This window comes from Medicago sativa, chromosome 5, assembly GCF_051527215.1.
Source record: "Medicago sativa cultivar Bolivia chromosome 5, Bolivia_mono, whole genome shotgun sequence".
Lineage (NCBI taxonomy): Eukaryota > Viridiplantae > Streptophyta > Magnoliopsida > Fabales > Fabaceae > Medicago > Medicago sativa.
Window position 1 is genome coordinate 42,085,638 of NC_140753.1, and position 21,252 is coordinate 42,106,889.

The 21,252-nt window shown below is 41.9% G+C and overlaps 1 non-coding gene and 1 pseudogene across 1 annotated transcript; both read left to right on the forward strand.

Annotated features, from left to right (window-relative positions):
• The first annotated feature begins 2,242 nt into the window (after positions 1-2,242).
• Positions 2,243-2,349, forward strand: LOC146922204 (small nucleolar RNA R71). The gene has a single exon (XR_015012965.1). It is a non-coding gene; the product is annotated as a small nucleolar RNA R71 (small nucleolar RNA).
• Positions 2,350-19,303: 16,954 nt separating this feature from the next.
• LOC146922205 (aspartic proteinase CDR1 pseudogene) lies at positions 19,304-20,565 on the forward strand (annotated as a pseudogene).
• The last annotated feature ends 687 nt before the right edge of the window (positions 20,566-21,252 follow it).

The following is a 21,252-nucleotide window of genomic DNA, read 5'->3' on the forward strand; positions in this document are numbered from 1 at the left end:
AAAGGTACATTCCAGGAACAATGACTACAAATCATATATGTACTTACAAGCATTCACAATATTCATATCATTCAACATCATCATTCCAAGTTCATATCAACAAGTGTATCATACACTTATGGGTTTGGGTGGATGAAAGTTGTTTTTGATTGGTGGGTTGTGTTTGGAACGATGTTTAGAAGTGAATTGGGGAAGAATTTGATTGGTTTGGTGAAGGTTTGATGGGGGTATGAAGGTTTGAAGGTGGATGGTTATGGAGGTTTTAGAGAGAAGTTTGAAAGATGAAAGAAGTTTATGGTTTAGAATGAGGAAGAAGAAAGAAAAATTTTGGTGTTATAGGGTGTAGATATCGGGCACGGCCGTGCCAACCTTGGCACGGGCCGTGCCAACATTCTGGAACTCTGGCATTTTTGTTTTTTCAAAAACTGGCACAGACGTGCCAGCCTTAGCACGGGCAGTACCAACCTTCCGGTCAAGGGGGTTCAAAATTTTCTGTTTTTTTCTTGAATCATACTTGGACAATTACCTACAAAACAACTTCAAAAAAAGGAAAACAAACAAAACAAAAGCAATTAAATGTGTGGGTTGCCTCCCACGAAGCGCTCTTTTAGAGTCATTAGCTTGACGGTTAGAAAGTGTCCTTAGAATGGATCAAAGAGATCATGTTGTGTAGATGACGCTATGGAACGTTTTTTCACATCATGATCTTTAAGCATGCAACAAGAGTAAAGAGTGGGACCTTTCATAACATTTTCCAACTAAAATCCTACCATTTTATCACTCACTTGAAAGACAAACCTACCATTTTTAACATCAACAAGAGCTCCCGCAGTGGCGAGGAAAGGTCTACCTAGGATTATAGAGACGTCATCCTCCTCTTCAATGTCAAGGACCACAAAATCAGTTGGGATGTATATCCCTTCGATCTTAACAGGTATGTCCTCAACAAATCCGACTAGTTTCATGGTAGAACGATCAGCTAACTTCAACACTAACTCGGTAGGTTTCAACTCTCGTATCCCCGTCCTCTTAAAGAGGGACAAAGGAAGCAAACTAACACTAGCTCCTAAGTCACACAAGGCCTTGTTAATGATTTCATTCCCAATTTCACAAGGTATGGCAAAGCTACCTGGATCTCTAAGCTTAGGGGGTGTCTTTTGGATGATTGCACTAGTGTTCTTAGCTAAAGCTATTGTCTCACTATGCTCTATAGCTCTTTTCTTTGAAAAAATTTCCTTTAAAAACTTAGCATATAGAGGCATCCTAGACAAAGCTTCCGCAAAGGGGATCTTAATGCAAATTTTCTTAAGGATGTTGACAAATTTATTAAATTGACCCTTCAAATTGAGCTTAGCAAGTTTTAAAGGGGAAGGAGTTTGGGTCTCACCAAGCGGTTTCACAGTTTTCTCTCCTAAAAGCTTGACAATTTCTTTCTCAATGTTTTTAACCTTAGCAATAGCCTAACTTACTACCCCCAAAAGAAATAACATTAACATGAGCTTTAGGGTTGGCTTCGGTTTGACCAGGAAAAACTCCCGGTGTTTGAGAAAGGGTGGCCACTTGTTGGGCCACATGGCAGATTTGGGTTTCAAGCATTTTAGAATGAGTAGCAATAGAATCAACTTTAGTAGTGAGTTTGGAAAGAGAATCGTTCAGAAATCCGGTTTGGTTTTTAAGTTCTTGAAGTTGTTTAGTTTGATTTGCAATAGAATTTTCCAACAAGATTTCCAAATTAGATTTCTGACGGTTGATTGCATAGCCTGGTGGTGCTACTTGTCCATAGGGATTTTGAGGGTTTTTATAAAAGTTCTGGTTTTGCCTCATCCCTTGTTTGTATTGAGCATAGTTCATTTGCTCAACATCGTTAATAGCACTACCTAGTTGGCAATCAATACCAGCATGACCAGTTATACCACCAATTTCACAAGAAGGGGATGTAGAAGCAGAAGTGATAGCACTAACATTTAATTTTTCAAATTTTTGGGTTAGTGCATAAAGCTTAGCAGCAAGGTGATCATAGTTAGAGACTTCGTACATACCTGCCTCCTTTTTGGAGGGTGAAGAACTAGTGACGGCTCTCTCGTCGGTCCACTTGTAATGATATTGAGCCATGTCTTCAATCAAGGTGTATGCCTCCGTATAGTTCTTGTTCATTAGAGATCCACCTGCAGCTGCATCAACATACATCTTAGTGGTATAAGACAAGCCATTATAAAAAGTGTGGACTATAAGCCACTTCTCTAGGCCATGGTGGGGACAAAGTCCAAGCATTTCCTTGATACGCTCCCACGCCTCATAGAGAGATTCCCCATCTTTTTTATTGAACCGTGTAATTTGGTCCCTTAGTCTAGCAGTTTTAGAGGGGGAAAGAATCGAGCAAGGAATGCTTGCCTCATTTGATCCCATGAAGTAATGGAACCAACTTCAAGGGAATGGAACCAAGCGCTAGCTCTATCCCTTAAGGAAAAGGGAAAGAGATGAAGTCTTACGGCCTCTTGGTTCTCCTTTATGGTTCTTCTAATTCGTAGGAACACGGAGATGTGAAGATTGGGATCCTCGGCGGGGGATCCCGAAAACTGATTTTGCTGAATCTGGGTCTGAAAAGGAAGAAGCAGAAGAAGAAGCAAATATAGCTATGGGGTTAGTGACTACAGTGACTTCAGAAGCAGAACCTGACTCAGACTCTGAAGATGAAAATGAGGTATATTCTACAATTCCCAGATAAGAACTTGTTGAGTCTCTTAAAGAACTTCTTACACACTTTTAGTACAAAACAAATGAGTTGAAAGATTTGAGAGAAAGATATATTGTTTTGAAGAAACAACAAGAATCAACTCTATTGGATTTGAAAGCTTCTGAAGAAGGACTTAGAGGGTTTGACTTCATCTGTAAAACTTATGAAGAAAAACTGAAGCATCTTTGTCAGAAGCTATAAGAAAAGTGTAATGGAAAATCTTTAAGTAAACATGAAATTGCTATTGAAGAATTTATTATGTCTGGTATTGACAGAAGCAAAGTTGCTTCTATGATTTATAACATTTACAGAAACAATGGTAAAAGGATTGGATTTTCAGAAGGGAAACCTAATGAAATCAGTCTTAAATCATGTTGTGAATGCATCAAGGAAGGATTGAAAACCTTCTTTGTACCTGAAGGTGCTAAGTTTGAACCTGTAGTTCAGTCAGAACCTAAAGCTTCTAGCTCTGAGGCTAAGATTACTTCAAAGCCAAAGAACTCTAAGTCAAAGGCAATGATAAACTCTGGCTCTAAGACCTCAAAGATCAAGATTCTGAAGAGATCAAAACCTGTTCCTCAGAGTCTGTTGAAACCAGAATCTGATATCTTAAGTCTAAGTTTCAGAAGAAGAAAACAGTTGTTGCTACTTGGGAATCAGAACCAAAGGGTATTAAACCTAAGGCACTGAGTAACCAGAAGCTATCAAACTTACATCACAAGGTACAAGAAGTGAAGAGTAAAACTTCTAGTACTAACCTCAGAGGACCCATAAAACAATGGGTACCTAAATCTGGAAATGTCAATGTTACAGATATGTCTAAGAGCAAGAGAAAAGCAAAAATCATGGTACCTAGGCAGCAGTTGCTCAAGGCATATGACAGGAGAGAAGTCTATGTTCCTCACCCTCATAATGAAAGAAGGAGGAAGTGGGAAGTTTGGAGGCAACCAGTCTGGCAAGTTCATTGGTACAGGAACTATTGGTAACTCCTCTATCTCTATTAATAATGTGTGGTTGGTAGATGGTCTTGAACATAACCTTTTGAGTATTAGTCAGTTTTTTGACAATGGTTATGATGTGATGTTTGGAAAGACCAATTGCACAGTAATCAATGATGAGTCAATATTTAGTCTATTTTTATATGTTATTTAGTTTTGTTTTATTTAGATTTGGTTTTATTTTATTTTAATATTGTTTCCTTTTTGAGCTATTTTACTTCAATTGCCTATTTTTATATTTCAGGAATGAATATTGGATGGAAGGTGTCTGGAACTGATTCGAAGCGAAAATACGAAAGATTCGGGAACAAAAATATATTCCCCCAAGTCAGAAGCTTGGCACGGCCCGTGCCAACATGTGGCACGGCAGTGCCACCCTCCAGGATGCCCTCTTGCTGCTTTTGCTTAGGACTTAAGCTACTCTGTTTTAGTTTTATCAAAAAAACCCTTGTAATTGCTTAGATTTTAAGTCGATTGTAAGATATAAATAGAGTAGCCTCCCATCACAAATATTCATCTTTATTCTTGGAATTCAATAGTGACAATTGTTTTCTTAATAAAGTTCATCTTTTATTTACTTTCTTGTTATTTATTTTATGCTTTCTCTCTTCTTCCCCATGTCTACGATGAACATGAGTGAGTAGACTTCTCTTGTCTTGGGATTGTTGGATAAGTCTAATGACATAATCCTAATCGAACCAAGCTTTAACCTTAATTTCATGTAATCATAATTTCTAATCTAGATTAACCGTTTTAACATGAATTAACCATTATCAAACTTTGGAAACGAAAGTGGAGGGTTTGATAATTGTTAATCCATCATCTCAAATATCAATTCATAATTTTAAAGAGGAGCTTTAATATTGGAACAAGTGAATCTAGACAAGAATTGCAAAGGCAGAGAAATAGTCTTTGCAATTCTTGAGACATGTGTAGTTTCAATCCTAAAAGCTTCTTCTAGTAATCAAGTCAGCGAAATAGGCTTGGTTGCTAGGGGTAAACTCTCACCGAACTTGATCGAAAAGGTGAGGGGCTAAGGGAAATCGGTCTTTAGAAATTAAGGTGTAAAACATGAAATTAGAAGTTAAGTCTTGGCTAGTGAAGGACTTGTTATTATGACGAACCAATGATCCCAAGGCTCTTTTTATTATTGTTATTTACCTTCAACCAACTGAACCTCCTCTTTTATAAACTTTCTTCTCCTCTAATCATTCTCTTAAAGTTTGTTAAATTGAACAACTCCCTAGCGGAACGATACTCTCTTTTACTACTACTTCGATAGACCGTGCACTTGCGGTTTGGCCTATCAAGTTTTTGGCGCCATTGTCGGGGATTTAATTAATTTAATTAGCCTTTTCTCTTTGATTAGAGTTCTTCTCTTTTCCTCCTCTTTTTCTTTTCTTCTTTTCCTTTTTCTTATTTTTCTGTTATCGTTAACTTCTTGGGTTCTCAATTTTTTATGCGAAAGACCCGAAATCGAGTGGTATTCATTCCCGAGATCGAAAGGTTTTTACATAAAAGAAAGAGAGACGCATGAAATAATACCGCCATGGATGATCGCACTCTCAAGGAGTATGCAACGCCGTCTACGGCTGAGCCACACGCTATTACTGTGTACCCAATGGTTGAGGATGACAACTTTGAAATCTAGCCTGCCCTACTTAACTTGGTTCACTGTCTAAATCTTCCCAGGCTGCCATTAAACTCTGCTTAATCTACTTCCTGAATTTCCTTGGGTTGAAACTTGACTTCTTTGACTTGTCTTTTGATTTCTCCTTCTGAAGATCAGGGTAATCAACAATGAAATGTCCAGGCTTCTTACATTTGAAGCATCCCTTCTGATCTTCCTTCTTGGAGCTCTTGTAGCCACCTCTCTTACTCAGAAACTTCCTGTTCTTCTTTTCCAGATACTAAAGCTTGTTGGAGAGCATAGTCATCTTCTCAGTAAGATCTTTTCCTTTAGATGGTAGAGCAATTGATTTACTCTACTTAGCATGCTCACGTTCATTTAGACTTATCTCATGAACTCTGAGAGAGCTGACAAGATCTTCAACACTTAAAGTGTTTAAGTCTTTAGCTTCCTCAATAGCAGTAACCTTAGGTCTCCATCTTGTAGGTAAGCTTCTTAGTATCTTGCTCACATGATCAGAAGCTACATAGCTTTTCTTCAATATTTCAAGTCCAGAAACTAGAGTCTGAAATCTTGAGTACATTTGCTCAATACTTTCATCATCCTTCATTTTGAACAACTTATACTGATCAACAAAGATAAGAGCTTTTGCTTCTCTGACTTTCTTAATACCTTCATAGTTTGCACAGAGAGAAGCAAACATTGCTTTAGCAGTAGATTTGTCACTCATTTTCATATACTCTACTTTAGGTATAGCTTTGACAAGTGCTCCTCTGATCGTGTGATGCTTCTTGTAGAGTTTCTTCTGAGCAGGAGTATGTTTTCTTCTATCAATAGCAGCTCCTTCTTCATCAACGACCATGTCACCAACACCATCTTCAAGTATGTCCCATAGTTCTTCATCTAAACCCATGACATGACTATAGAAGTTGGTTTTCCACCAAGAGAATTCTTCAGGATCTCCACTGAACTTTGGAACTTTTCCAGAGTCAGATTTCTTGTTGTTACCATAATCATATGGAACAACATTGTTGTTGTTCTGACTGGAACCAGGTTCATCACCAGACATGTTTTTCTCAGATCTTTTTCTGTTACACTGTTAAATGTTAAGACAACAGACCAAGGCTCTAGATACCAATTAAAGGTGAGAAAAACACAAGAAGGGGGGTTGAATTGTGTTAGCTTTTTCTTCGTATTCTCCTAAGCTGAAAACACAGATCAGAAGCAGATAGAGTTCCACTTCTGAAGTGATGTTCAGGATCTAAATGCAGCAGATAAAACAGAGAGAGAGAGAGGGAGGGAGAGAGAGAGAGAGAAGAAAGACACAAAGCAATTATACATGTTCCTTCCACAAACCGGAAGTAGTCCTGTCCCCCTTGCACTTCCAAGGAGAGTTCACTAAAATGTAATATCTGATTACAAATGCTCATTGTTAAACTTAGCAAGAGACTTCAAATTACTCAAGCACAACTGCAAGAGATTTCATATGCTCCTGAACACAATCAAGAGACTTCCTAATGCTCAAGCACAACTGCAAGAGACTTATATTCAAACAGAATTACAAAGAAAATTGTTTGAGATTGAACACTTGATATACAATCAGTGGTGTTCATAATACAAATCAAATACAGACTCTAAAGCCTCTAGAATTTCTAAGATATGAACTTTGATAAGAAATTCTAGGTGAACTTTTGATGCAGAACAATTTCAGCAGAGTTTTGGCGCTTGTAAATTGTTGTAGAGTCTTGCCATTCTCTAAGTCTTCACTCCTTTATATAGAGGTGTGAAAGAGACGTTGTGAATTGCCAGCACAACAAAATAGAGTCGTTTGAAGCTTTGATCAATCACCAATGATCTTTTGCCTGATATGGTTACTGTCTTATGAAGGATCAATTTCAAATCCATTTCAAGTATGAAGGAACATCGTTGCAGGCAAACTCTTATTCTTGTCCTGTAGCAGAGACAAAACAGAGTAGTGGAGGTAGTGGTTGTACACTTCGTACAATTGTTCTTTGTCAACGCTCTTCAAAGAACAAACATCCAATGCCTTGAAATTCATTTGAATTAGCTGTTGCTTCACTCTTCTGGTCTTCTGCAATGATAGGCGTGATTAAATCCTTTGAACAACCTTTGAAGCTTTAAGTCTCTCATCTTCTGATGAACTTCAGCTTCTGGTGATATTGCTTCTGATGAGGTGTTTCTGATGAACTTGCTTCTGATGATGACGTCATCACTACAGGAGCACTTGACTTCAGAAGCACTTTTCTTCAGATGCTTCAAGCTTCATTCTTGTTGATTCCATTGCTCTCTTTTGTTCTTCCAGAACCTAATAAAGATACCAAATTTTTGTCTATGGTCATGTACACTTGAACAAATATTAGCATATCCAATTGACAATTTTTAATACCTTGTTATCATCAAAATTCTAAAGGGTAATGTTAAACACATTTTGTTCCAACAAGTTAAACACTCACGAGCATAAATTAAATCCTAAGAAATTAGTCAAAGTCCATTAATTCCTTAATCGTCAAGGTTTGTTATCTTTAAATTAGTCAAATCAGGGATAAAATTAATTCTAAAAAGTTTAATAAATATTCTTATAATCAAAATGGAATATAATATTTAATATAATCTCAGATATATTACTTATATAATTAAATTTTCCATTTATTTTATTACAAAGCTTAATATAATATTTATTACTATTCTCGATATGAATTTCAACTGAATCAATTTCAAATTGAATTTATAAGGATAAAATAATTTTATAGTATTATTCTATTATAGTTATTCAAACAATCATTCAACCAAATAATTTTAGTCATTATTATAATACATTTTTCCATTTATAAAAGAAATGTTTATAAACAATAAATATTATTTTCTAAATTATTTTATAGTAAGTATATAATATAATAACTAAAATAATTTTAATTATATAATGTTATAATTCCTTATTGCAAAGTTTTATTTATAAAATTTTTTTTGTATAGTAACTTTATATATTAAAATATAATATATTAACTTTTTGGTCAAAAAAGTACTATTACTTATAATAATTAACTTTTTATTGACTAAATATTAGAATTGTCAAACGAGTATTAGTCTATTAGATAGTATAGATAATTTTTTTTTTTGGTAAAATAATATAGATAATGTCATGTGCTACGAAACTCACACACATTTAATGTAAAAAAAAAAATATATATTGCAAATTAGAACAGGCACCCTGTTCTGGACCGGCCAAAGAGATTCTTGGCCCATTTACTTAGGCCCAATATCATTCAAAGCCCAAACTCCATGTTTGGCATTATTGCTCACAACATACCCCCTCGCCTGAAGGGGGGTGCACAAAGCAAAGAGACCGGTTCAAACGAACCCCAACGTCTCTCTTGCACGCTGTGCACGTTCCCGCAATAAAATCTCTGGCGGTTACACTTCCCACGATTTCGTAACCGCCAGAGCCAGGTGTGCCTCCTCAACGGCTCTGCAACCCTCCACCTCTATAAATAGGAGCTCACCGCAGTCCCCAAGGTAGAACTCTATCTCCCTCTAAAACCCTCACTCTCTGATCTCTACTGACTTGAGCGTCGGAGTGCCTGCAGGTACACACCCCCATCCGCTCCAAGAAGCATTCAGACGCATTCCACCACCGTCACAACCACCGCACTCAAAGCACCGGCAGTCCCCTTCTGATCAGGTACGATCAATGGCGCCGTCTGTGGGAAATCACAAGCTTCCCCGTTTTTATCCCTAAAAACCAAAGCATTTCACAAAAAACTACCATGGCTGCCAACGGTGCCAAATCCCAGCTACGAAGTGAGGTGCGCATTCCTCTACGGGATGGCGTAACATCCTCACCTTCACCTGTGGATACACCCAGGGAAAACCCTCAGCTACGACATTCGGTGAGCATCGGATCTCCATCCTACTCCCGGAGGTCAACAAGAAGGTCCCCCCAACGGTCTCCACCAAGGAGATTCCCTCCCAGAAGGGCCCCGTCACGAAGATGCCTTGTGCACCGCACTCCACCCAGGAGGTCTCCACCCAGGCGCAGTAGATTCTCACGGTCACCTTCCAGTTCTTTGGACACTCACGATACCCAAACAGATCGTAATGCTTACGGTCCGTTCACACGGCGTATCTGAGAAGCTCCTATCCCTCGCGGACTGGAAAAGCCGCCGCAGATGGACTCATACGACGGGACTACCGATCCGGACGAGCACATTGAGAACATCGAAGCAGTTCTCACTTACCGATCGGTACGGGGCACCGTCAAATGCAAGCTCTTCGTCACTACTCTGAGGCGAGGAGCCGTTACGTGGTTCAAGAACTTGAGGAGAAACTCCATCGACTCTTGGAGCGACCTCTACAACGAGTTCACCACCCACTTCACTGCGTCAAGGACGCAACCAAAAACGGTGGCTTCCCTCTAAGCCATCGTCCAAGGAAGAAGTGAACCTCTCCGAGACTCCATCGAGAGGTTCAACAAAGAAGCCGTCCAGGTCCGGGGCGCAAATGAGACAATGAAGCTATACCTCATTGCCAAAGGCCTACGTGACGAGACAGATGTCAAGAAAGATGTCCTCCTAGATCTCCCAAGGACTCTCAACGAGTTCCTAGCGATCGCCAAGATTTACATCGCCTAAGAAGAGGCTTTGTACGCGGACAACCTCAACAAGGTCAGGAAGGAGGAACCTGCTGCTGAATCCTCTAAAAAGCCCTTCCATGAGAAAAAGAGGGAAGGCAAAGCTGCTCACGAAAGCAAGAGACCAAACGGTCACTTCACCGAGTACACTCCGCTGGCTATGTCAAGGGAGAAAATCCTCGCTGAGATCGCTGTAGCCGATCTAGCAGAAGTCGGCATCAAGCCGCCAAAGGCTCCATCTCAGGAGAGGAAGGGAATCGACAAAACAAAATATTGTCGGTTCCACAAGTGCCACAGACACACCACAGCCGACTGCATCCATCTGAAGGACGCCATCGAACTCCTCATCCAAAGGGGTCGACTCAAGCAGTACGTCAAAATTCCAGAATCAGAAAGGAAAGCTGTCGATCTCGTCGGTGACAGTTCTGAACCTGGCCGGACCATCGCCATGTCCGTGGAACATCTAGGTGATTTCCCAGACAACGTGGAAATCACCCCCTATTCATGCACCTGGGAACAGTTCCCAACCGCCAACATCATCACTGGAGGGACGTTGAACATCTCCATGGGCAGCATGAAGAGGAAGTTCCAAAAGCTCATGGACGTCAACATCATGGCCCCATCCATCCGAGGAGGAAGGACACCCTTGGCCTTCTATGACTCTGAACTGCCTGGTGGAGCTTCAAATTCAGCCATTCCTTTGCTCGTGCGAGCATCGATGGCCAATGCAGATGTCCGACGAGTCCTGATAGACACAGGGGCCTCATGCGACATCATGTACACCAGCCTGTTCAAAAGTCTCTAACTGACGGAGAAAAACCTTTCTCCCTACGTTGGGGATGAACTCTATGGCTTCAACGGCTCATCCACTCAACCATGGGGATACGTGGAGCTACTGGTCACCTTCAGCGAAGAGGAGGCCAAAAAGACAATAAAGATCCCGTTCCTGGTGATCGACTACCCTTCTCTCTATAATTGCATTATAGGGAGAACTGGGCTCGCCCAGCTAGGGGCCGCATGTTCAACCGCTCATCTGAAGTTGAAATACCATGCAAGAGACGGCATCATCTCCTTACTCAGCGGAGACATCAAAGCTGCAAGAAGATGTTTCCTCCAAGCCAACAAAACCCAGAACTCGGTTTCCCGACCCAGCAAACCTACTAAGGACAAAGGGAAAGCTGCTGCGAGTACCCTGGACGCCAACTTGGTCGGAGCCTGCAGAAAAAGCTGTAAAAGACCTCCTAGAGGCAAAGTTTATTTCCGAGGCCAAATACACTACCTGGCTCTCCAATGTTGTACTTGTCAAAAAAATCCAATGGAAAATGGCGTATGTGTGTTGACTATACCGATCTTAACAGGGCCTGCCCTAAAGACGCATATCCTCTTCCTAACATCGACAAACTCGTTGATAATTCCTCTGGCTATAAACTTTTATCCTTCATGGACGCCTATTCTGGGTACAACCAGATACCCATGGCTAAAGAAGATAAAATAAAACAGCCTTCATGACCGAATCAAGGAACTATTACTACAACGTAATGCCCTTCAGTCTACGAAACGCGGGAGCTACTTATCAACGGATGATGAACAGAGTTTACGACAAGGCACTTCTGGGCGACATTCTAGAGGTTTACATGGACGACATGATCGTAAAATCCCAACAAGAGGTGGATCATGCCGCTCATCTCAAAAGAGTGTTCGAGCAAACTCGGAAATACAACATGAGACTCAACCCAGAAATATGCACGTTCGGAGTCCAAGCGAGTAAATTCCTCAGTTTCTATCTTATAGAAAGAGGAATTGAAGCAAACCCAGACAAATGCCGCACATTTACTGAGCTTCCAACACCCCACTCCAAAAAGTGCATCCAAACACTCAACAGAATGTTGACCGCTCTCTCCAGGTTCGTGGCCAAGTCCGCTCAACACGCACTTCCTTTCTTCAAACTCTTGAGGAAAGAAACAAAGTTCGAATGGACTGACGAGTGCGAAGCTGCCTTACAGCACCTCAAAGAAACGCTTTCTATGCCACCAGTGCTATCACGACCAGATCAAGGTGAAGTACTGTACCTATATCTCTCCGTTTCCTCTGACGTGGTAAGCGCCGTCCTCATCAGAGAAATGGCAGAGGGGCAGAAACCAGTATACTTCACCAGCAAAGCATTGTTGGGACCTGAAACAAGGTACCAAAGGATCGAAAAGGTGGCCCTCGCACTCCTCACCGCAGCCAGAAGACTAAGGCAGTACTTCCTAGCGCACACGGTGGTAGTCCGAACGGACCAACCCATCAGGCAGATCCTGGGTCGTCTAGACGTGGCTGGTCGAATGATGAAATAGTCACTCGAGCTATCCAAGTTCGGCATTCATTACGAATCCAGAAAGGCACTAAAGGCTCAGGTGTTCGCCGACTTCCTCGCCGAGATGACTTTCCCAGCTGAGGAAAGCCCTGAAGAATGGACTGTCTTCGTAGACGGGTCATCTAACGCCAAAGGAAGCGGAGCGGGAATAATCATCGAAGACAACAAAGGTATCGTTGTCGAAATTTCCCTCGCTTTGTCTTTTCCTGTTACCAATAACACTGCAGAGTACGAAGCCTTCCTAGCTGGCTTGCGAACCGCCAAAGACATGGGGGCCAAAAAGGTGAAAATCTTTACCGACTCGCAACTAATGGCTTCCCAAGTCACAGGAGAGTTCCAGGTAAAAGAAGACCACCTTCAAAAGTACGTCCAGTTAGTACTAGAGAAAATGAAAGAATTCGACGTCGTAGAAGTAATCCACGTTCCCCGCAAACAGAATACTCGGGCAGACATTCTTTCAAAACTCGCAGGTACACGAACTGCGAACGGAAATAAGACAGTAATACAAGAGGTCCTCGGCGAGCCAAGCATCCAGAATAGAGGGACTCTGCATCAAGAGGTCAACTCGATCATCGGACTGGAAGATTGGAGGGGACCCATCTCTCGATACATAGAGAATGGTGAGCTCCCCACCGCAGCAAGAACAGACAAGGTTGAAACGGAGGGCCTGCTCATTCACGTTGGTGGAAGGAACCTTGTACAAAAGAGGTTTCAACATTCCACTAATCAAGTGCCTGGGACCCAACGAGACCCAAGAAGTCCTCGCCGACATCCACGACGGCATCTGCGGACAACATCTTGGTGCAAAAGCTCTCGCGAAGAAGGCCCTACGAGCAGGATACTACTGGCCTACCATGCTGAAAGACGCCCAAGACTACGTGAACCTCTGCGATAAATGCCAGCGACACGGGGACATGTACCTAGCACCCCCTGCTGAGCTAACGTCCTTGGTCTCACCTTGGCCTTTCGCATGGTGGGGCATCGACCTTCTGGGACCATTCCCCAAAGCCGCTGGGCAACTAAAATATTTGGTCGTCGCAATCGACTATTCAACCAAATGGATCGAAGCAGAACCATTGGCCAAAATCACGGCTAAAAACGTACTCCGCTTCTTCAAGAGAAACATCTTAGCAAGATTCGGAGTGCCAGCATTAGTGATATCCGACAATGGTACACAATTCACGGACCAACGGTTCCAGGACTACCTAAGGAATATCGGCATCAAGCAAAGCTTCACCTCCGTCGAACACCCTCAAGCCAACGGCCTCGCCGAAGCTGCAAACAGGGTAGTTCTGCGAGGAATACGAAGAACGCTAGACGCGGCCAAAACACAGTGGGCGGAGGAATTACATGCAGTCCTCTGGGCCTATAGAACTACTCCCCATTCCACAACTGGTGAGTCACCTTTTCGACTCACGTACGGGACGGAAGCGATCTTACCCATTGAGCTAATTGAACTCACATGGCGTATGGACGCCAGCACTAACTTCCCGGCCAACACGGCAAATCTACGTGAAGAACTCGAATTCGTCGACGAAGTCAGGATAGGGGCAACCTTGCGAGAGGCAGCACTAAAACAGAAAATAACTGCTCGCCACAGCAAGAAAGTCATCAAAAGAGAATTCGAAGTAGGCGACCTCGTCCTCCAGCGAAACCAGAAGGACTCCGAATAAGGGAAGCTCGCCGCCAACTGGGACGGCCCCTTCAGGATCCGGATGAAGACCGGGACAGGAGCTTACGGACTCGAAGACCTCCATCAAAACGCAATTCCAAGGACTTGGAATGCAGAAAAACTCAAAAAGTACTACACTTAAATGGCAAACAACGCCAACTCACTCTAATGTATGTACTTAGTTCGATACAACGAACTCACTTCTCCCCGTCGAGCAAATAAACGGAAGAGGAAAGTCGTGCCACTCCGAATCCAAAAAGAAAAAGGATGAGAGGATTTTACATGACAAATTCTCTTACTCCTCAGTATGTACGCTTACCGCTGCGACATCACTGCTCGGCATGTTAGGTAGAACCCCAGCTCGCGATGGGTGTTTCACGCCTCAGCTCGGCATGTTAGAAAAATTTCTCTCGTTCATCCGCTATTACACGTCCATAACTTTGGACACACATTCAGATAAACGATCTCTTGAATGTGCAAAACTCCGCGTAAACAGTTAGAAAACTTCTTGCCTGAGCTCTTCCTTGCAAAACTACGCAAAGGTAAAAACTTTCGAAGCAAAGTCAATTATTACCTGGGAAGCAAAAGGCACAACTTTGATTTCATCAAGTCAAAGCTACCAAACGCCAGGCGGGCGCACAAGACTCCCCAGTCATTAAGTCACTTCGTCGAAATAATGACTACGGGGGGGGTAGCCCGTCCCGCTACACTCAACTTAAAGAACTTTTCGATCCAAGAGCAGACAAGTTCGAAAGTTGAACAACTAAGAGCATACGAATTATTGCAATCTGTCAAAAACACAAGGCAGATAGATAATCCGCTCTCGACAGCAGCTAAGAGCGTACGAATTGTTACAATCTGTCAAACATACAAGATAGATAGATAATTCGCTCTCAACAAATACTTCAAGCAGTAGTAAAGCCTCACGCAACGAGCATGCAAAATTCAAAACATCATACCGGAAAATAAATCATGCATTTTGGAAGCAAATGTTTAAAGGGAAAATAAACATACGAGCCACAAAGGAACGTATAATGTCAAAGGCACGAAGGCCAGTCAAGCAAAAGCAAAATATATTACAGGGCAACACAAAGCCCGGGCTTTTCAGACATGCCCCTCGTCGTCTTGGTCAACAATTTCACCATTCCGCACATACTTTAGAAAGCTAAGCCCGTCCTCACAGAGCTGTACGCCAGGGTTCACTACCTTGAGTTGCTCGATAGCGTTGTCAAAACCATGACGAGCAGCACCTACAAGGTTCCTCTCCAGTTCTTCAAGTCTATACACCAAGGCAGGACGGCCCAGCACCGCCGTGTCCTCGGTCTCGTCCTCACCAGGCTGGGTTGCATCACGAAGAGCATCTTCCAGAGCCCTCTTCTCTGCAGCAAACTTGGCACGGACCTCGGTCAGCTCACGACGACAGCGAGACCCCACTTCGGCTTTCTCCTCCAGGAAGGCTATTAACTTGCCATTCTCAGAAGCGCTCGCTTTTAGTGCGGCCACTTCCGCCTCAAGCTCAGCTATTCTCTTGGTCGTCGCCTCCCGTTCGCGAGCAAGAGCATCTGCTCGAACAGCTTCCTCCATGGATGAGTTGTTGAGAAACACGGCGACCTCCAAGGCCCTCATAGCACCTACGACCCCCTTGGTCACAGCACGAGTCCGGCCAGCGGTCCCCAAATCACGGATGGCTTTCGATTCAGAGTCACCAAGGTACAAGGAAGCCTGAGGACCAAAGTGATCCAACTGAGACCACACCTTCGGCAACTGAAACAAACCTTCACTAGCAGGAGGAACACCCCGTGAAGGAGCAGCATCCTGAACCTGAACCTGCTTACCCTTGTCAAGGGCAGCAATCCTTCACCTCTTCAAGGGGGCTTCCTCCTCCTCCACTGGATCATCTGTCAAACGAGCAGGGAACCACGCATCTGCCGTCCTCTCCCGCTGCTCATCTCTCTTTCTGCTGCCACTACCTTGCCCGGTTACTTTCTGGTTAGCCTTGTTCACTAGGGAACGGATATGGGACATCTTTCCTGCACGTGAAAAACAAGGACGAATCGTTAGTCAGAAAACTCAAGGAGACAAGCAGTAAAGAAAACACAACAGCACTAGCATACCTAGAAGAGCTAGAGGATCCTTGGAAAACACCAAAGAACGGGTATTAATTAATCGGGGCTTAGTAACAGGATTTCCTCGCAAATCCATCACCTGATCGCCGCCATCATCGACCACCACCGATCGAGAAAAAGAGTTTACAAACCTCACTAGTTTGGCGAAACTATCTTTGTCCCGCTCGGTCAACTTGTCATAGCTAATCCTATACATGGTGAGCTCATGCTTCAGATGGTCGCGACTCCAGTTAAAACGAATCTGAGGGACACGCACGGGCGCGACACCACCCTCCCCGCTGGGTCGGTCAACAATCTTCAAGACACTTTGAAGTGCTGCTTCCGTCTGAGGCCTCACCAAGAAGAACCTCTCGCGAAAATCGGCAACACCAGCACTGAAAACCTCAAAGAGAGAGGTACGTTGATGAAACGACACCCAGCCGCAGCCGCCATCATTGTCCAAATTTTGCCGGACAGCGAAGATAGCAAAGAAGAGGTCTTTTGAGACGGGAAGCCGGAGGAAACGACATACCGACTCAAAAGCCGACATATAGGCGAAGCAGTCGGGTCTCAACTGGGAAGGACACACCTCCAGCCACTCTAGAACGCAGACCTGGAAAGGGGAAAAGGGAAGCCTAAAACCCACTTCCTTAAAAGTTGCTTCATACATGGGAAAACGATCTCTGGGGAAGCGCGAGCACACTCGGTCCGCTACTTTAGGGAGGAGGATCTCCCAATCTTCTTTCCTCCCTATTGGACAGCGCGGAGCTACCCCAACGCCGTCCGCTGCGTACTGGGACGCCGTTCCTAAGATCATCCCGCTTATCAAGGAATCAACGGACATTGCTCTTCTATCCTTTCCTAGGTTTCTCACCACGATCAGACCTGGAAGGAGGAAAATACAGAGAAGGTCACTATCGTCTCCTCCAGAACCATGAGGTTCCATCACGAAGAAAATCTAAGGGACGGGGAATATGCCAAAACCTACAATATAGCTAACCCCAACCCTAAAACCTAAGCATGTCGCCAATGTTTCTCTAAACACTAAAAAGAAAACAGACAGCATACCTACAAAACTTCTTGATGCACGGTAGAAAACGCCTGAACCAACGGCGGAAACCACCGAGTCAAACTACTTCTGCCCAAGAAGCATGCATTCCTACGGTTTCTAAAAGCAAAACAGAAACTAAATTACAAAAGTAAAAGAAACGAGTCTTAGAACTCTACCTGTGAGGAAGAAGAGATTGAAGTTGCGGTTGGGATGCAAAAACTCGGAAGAACTTTGCCTTTGGAAACTTTGGGAAATCTCTAAGTCTCTGAGAAATTCGAAAATACAATGGCTCTCCAAAACAACAGTGGAGCTATTTATACTCGTTGCACGAACCACCCAAAAGTCACAAAGTCTATCCGATGCATCTCCTCACTCGCTGCTCCTCCTCTAAAGCGCTGCTTCGACGGCCTAGATTCAATCATACCCCTTCATCCAAGGGCTATGATCCTTCACTACGTTTCTTCAAACGTCAGGATCCAATCAACGGTGATGATGACACCTCGGAAATACAACCCGAGAACACGCTGGAAACTATAGGCACTCAAGTGCTACTAAGAGCCTACACACGTGTCACTCAGAAACCAAAGGTCATGTCCCCTCAACTTCTTTCTCGAGATGTTGGCATTAATTACGGAATGACATCCGACCAAACTTCCTGACGAGGGAATCTTTCCATCCGATCTCATCGCCGGACATACGTATGCTGGACCCCGCCACATTGACAGGCGAGCTTACATCGTTAGAGGGAGAACAAACGCTTCGAGACAGGCGAGCCTATCTGGCCCAAAGTCTCAGCATTCTCAGTCCGCCTCGCAAACGATTTTCCATATCAAGGCAGGCATAAGTCCGCTAAACGAGATCCATCTCTTCCTCTAGCACGAGGATACGTACCAACTGAATTTTCCTTGAGTTCGGCTCCTGACGAGCAAAACGCCCGCACTTAAGTCATCACTCTTTATCAAGAGCAACGACTTGGGGGGCTACTGTTCTGGACCGGCCAAAGAGATTCTTGGCCCATTTACTTAGGCCCAATATCATTCAAAGCCCAAACTCCACGTTTGGCATTATTGCTCACAACATACCCCCTCGCCTGAAGGGGGTGCACAAAGCAAAGAGACCGGTTCAAACGAACCCCAACGTCTCTCTTGCACGTTGTGCACGTTCCCGCAATAAAATCTCTGGCGGTTACACTTCCCACGATTTCGTAACCGCCAGAGCCAGGTGTGCCTCCTCAACGGCTCTGCAGCCCTCCACCTCTATAAATAGGGGACTCACCGCAGTCCCCAAGGTAGAACTTTATCTCCCTCTAAAACCCTCACTCTCTGATCTCTACTGACTTAAGCGTCGGAGTGCCTGCAGGTACATACCCCCCATCCGCTCCAAGAAGCATTCAGACGCATTCCACCACCGTCACAACCACCGCACTCAAAGCACCGGCAGTCCCCTTTTGATCAGGTACGATCACACCCCAACATATCAAATGTTCGCTAACTTTCGTCTATTGAAGTGGAATTACAGGATGATCTCAAATATAAATTGAATAACGAAATTTAAAATATATAAGAATATCATTTTTTATTTGTTATATTTATTAGTTTTAATGTTTTATATATTTAATAATTCATCAAAAATACTTGTTCAAAAAAAATTTCATCATTTTTTTTTTTAGGAAATCGAAAATATAATTATACCATTTAAATTTTTGTTTATTTTTCTATTTAATACATGTATTGATAAATATTAATAATTGAAGTTTTCTTTTATACAGTAATAAAACTTGTATATACGTATAGATATTTCACTTTTTGTAAACCAAATGAAAAGCATGTACTGTCAGTAAAATTCAGTTTTCCAGCAAGGTTGACAACACTTATCCAAAATTATTGTTAGTTACATGCACGTTGGTAGCACGTATAAAGGAAAAATAATTAAAAAAATTATTATTTTATAGTATTTTTTACTTTTAATATTTTTAATTTAATTAAGTAGAATTAAGAAAATTAATCCAATAAGATAAGATACACGATGAATGTGATCCTATAAAAACCAGCTTAAAATGATTTAGTTGTTAGTAACAACAAATAGTGATTCCATTTAGTCATTACTATCATGAAATTCTTTTCATCTCTTGTTTTTCTATTTCTTTGTTTTGGTGAAGTATCTCAAAGATCACCATTCTACAATGCCAAAGAAACTCAATTTCAACGAATATAAAATATCTTGAACCATTCTATCAACCGTTAAACCATGTCTTTTTTGCTTCCCCAAATAACATTTCTGAAAGCACTATTATAACACCATATGTGGGTCAATGTTATGTCATGAGCTATGCAATCGGTAGCCCACCATTTCAGCTTTATGGTTAGATTGATACAGGAAGTGACTTGATTTGGTTCCAATGCAAGCCCTGTAAACCATGTTTCAACCAAACATCGCAGATTTTTGACCCTTCAAAATCCTCAACCTACAAAACAATTTCTTGTACTTCTCCCACATGTAAGAATTCCAAAATAGCCAATTGTTCGTATGATAATAAAAGAAAATGTGAATATAAATATGTATATGCAGATAATTCACATTCACAAGGTGATCTTAGTGTGGAAACACTTACTTTGACCTCTAATGGTGGCTCTCCAATATCATTTTCCAGAATTCTATTAGGATGTGGGCACAAAAATTGGTTGTCGGTTGATGGGAAAATATCTGGCATTATTGGCCTTGGACGTGGACCTTTGTCGTTGATCTCTCAATTGGGTTCTTCAATTGATAGAAAATTTTTCTACTGTTTGGTTCCATTCTTTTTGAATGCTAACATATCAAGCAAACTAAATTTTGGAGATAAAGCAACGGTTTTTGGTAGAGGGGTTGTCTCAACCCCATTAGTAAAAGGTATGATCGAGAGCCTTTACTACACAAATTTGGAAGCACTTAGTCTGGGAGACCTAATTATAAAACTAGAGCATTCAACTTTTGGACCCGGTAAACAAGGAAATACCTTTATTGATTCAGGATCAACATTAACATATTTGCCACATGCTATTTACTCTAGGTTGGAATCTGCTATAGCATCTATGATTAAGTTAAAGCGTGTTAAGGATCCTACTCATCAAATGAGCCTTTGATACGAAACAAAACAAAAAATGTTGGAGGTTCCAATAATAACTGCACATTTTACTGGTGCAGATGTTCATTTAAATGATGTTAACACATTTATTAAAGTTGATCGTGAGGTTATGTGCTTTGCTTTTGTAACCAATGATATTTATCCTGGTGTCACCTTTGGGAACATAGCCCAACAAAACTTTTTAGTTGGATTCGATCTCCAAAAGAATACCGTGTCTTTTAAGCCTACAGATTGCACTAAGCATTGAATACATGCTTGGCTTGGTTTTTTATTAAGTAATTATATTAATAAAACTCATCCTTTTACTATGACGATATTATTTGTAATTTTAACTATTCAAAGTTTAAACTATCTTGGTTGTGCTTGATCAATCTTGGTTGTTTATTTATTGACTTGGGACCTAGGAGTGTGCTCTTCCTTGAGGTTTCAGGTTCGATTCTCTCTACTGCTAATTTGAGTGGGCTAATTTAAGGATTCTCTTTGTGTAAGAAACTAGTCCTCGCCGGTTTTTAAGGTTATCAATAACATTATATCCTTAACATATACAATCATATTCCAAATTTATTGTGGTTTATGTGAGCCTTCGAATCACATGTGACATGCCATATATTGTAACGAAGTTAGTTTGAGAACATTAATCTTTAACATTTTTTTTTAAGGAATCTTTAACATGTTTTGATGATAACAAAGAATATAATCGAAAAATTTATTATTCTCTAATGTTCGTTACGTGTGAAGATGATACTATCAAGTTTTCATATCACCTTTTGGTTTGTTCATCTAGTATAACAAACACTAGCGCATAATTATGTACTATGAGGGGTTAGCCTATGTCACTGCCTCTACTTCGCTAAGTGAATAGTATTTGGGTTGGAATTACACTTACATCTCACTACAATGAATTAATATGTCAAGAGTATTTATGACATTAGTT